Genomic DNA, 1,746 nt, shown 5'->3' on the forward strand with positions numbered 1-1,746 from the left:
CCACACCCAAAAGTCAGCGGTGAAGGATTTCGCTTCTTCAAATGTCTTCCCCCACCAACCCACCCGCCATCTTTATATATCCTTGTATTTTCTTTTATATGCACCGTCATGCTGTTACACACATACACGCACATTGAAGTGTCTGTATTCATGGATTGCACGTATGTATGTGTGTAGTTTGTACGTGCGTATGTATGCATCTATGCATGTTGGTGTGTATGTGCATATTTGCGTTCAGTGTGTACATGTGCGAAGGGTATGTATTTATATTACATGCGCTATGTGTTGTATGCATGTGTGCATGTATATATGTATTTGCATATATATATATGCCTGTGTGTATATATATATATATATGTGCATCTAAGTTTGTATGTATGCGTGTATGTATACCCCACCCCCAAAATCATTTTTTCTAAGTCTGGTACTTATTTTAACGGTCACTTTCGCCGAACATCTAAGTTACGAAGACGTAAATACACCAACACCGGTTGGTATTGATATCTAGACGACCCAAAGAGTGGCAGGTAATGCTAAGTAAGTGAGACCGTAGTTAAACTCTTGGTTCGATAGTGATACGAGTGAGGAGTCTAATGTGGGTCTTGTAATTAGCATGCATATATATATATATTAGACAAACGGAGGTAACAAAACCAAAGCTGTGAGTAGTTTTCAAGACATTTATAAGGAAAAAGATATAGATATAGTCTTACAGCTGTTTCTGTATCCCAGAAACAGCTGTAAGACTATATCTATATTTTTTTCCTTTATAAATGTCCTGAAAACTCCCTCACAGCCTTGGCTTTGTTACCTCCGTTTGTCTAACGCACGCGTCCATTTGCAAGTAAGTTTCAACTTTATATATATATATAGTAATGTATATATATATATATATAATATATATATATATATATATATATTATATATATATATATGTCGAGGAAGGAAGCATAAAATGAATGGATGTAGAATGAAAGCATGATGAGGAATGAATATAGAATGAATGAAATTATGGAGGATGGATATATTAGCAAGAAAGAAAGAAAGAAAGAAAGAAAGAAGGAAAGAAATGAGGGAAGGAAAGATGGAAGGAAAAAGAATGAATGAATGTAGGGTTTAATGAAATTCGGTAGAATGAAATAGAGAATGAATGAATTTTGAGATGAATGAAACTGCGGTAGAAGGAAAGATTCTTATCAAAAATCTGCGTGAAGGAGATTTCATTAATTCTTTCCCGCAAAAAATTTTATGAATGTAGACCGTCAGGAAATGAAAGAGAGCCAGTGGAATTATGGGAAGGAATAACAGAAGGAAAAAGAAAGGAAAAAGACAAATGTTATAATGAAGAGCGGGGGGGGGGGCATGAGGTAAGAATAGAATCGTGCTGATGGAGGATGTGAAAGACTTTGTGATAAAAGATAAATATATGAGACAGGGGGGGGGGGGCGGATTCTTCATTAATGGTAAATAAATATTAGATATAGGGGAGGGGGTGTTGTAGTGGGGCTACCTTGATATTAAGGGCCGTTTCCTTTCTATTTTTATTGGAGTAGGGCTCTTAATCTCTTTGTCTTCATGATCGTCGAAATATCTTTCTAACTGTCTGTCTGTCTGTCTGTCTGTCTCGATGGTATTTATGTGTTTGGGTGTCTGTCTGTCTGTCTGTCTGTATGTATGTATGTGTGTGTGCGTGTATATATATATATATATATATATAGTTGTATGTGTGTGTACACACACACACAC

The sequence above is a fragment of the Octopus bimaculoides genome, chromosome 20, assembly GCF_046866305.1.
Source record: "Octopus bimaculoides isolate indiv1 chromosome 20, ASM4686630v1, whole genome shotgun sequence".
Classification (NCBI taxonomy): Eukaryota; Metazoa; Mollusca; class Cephalopoda; order Octopoda; family Octopodidae; genus Octopus; species Octopus bimaculoides.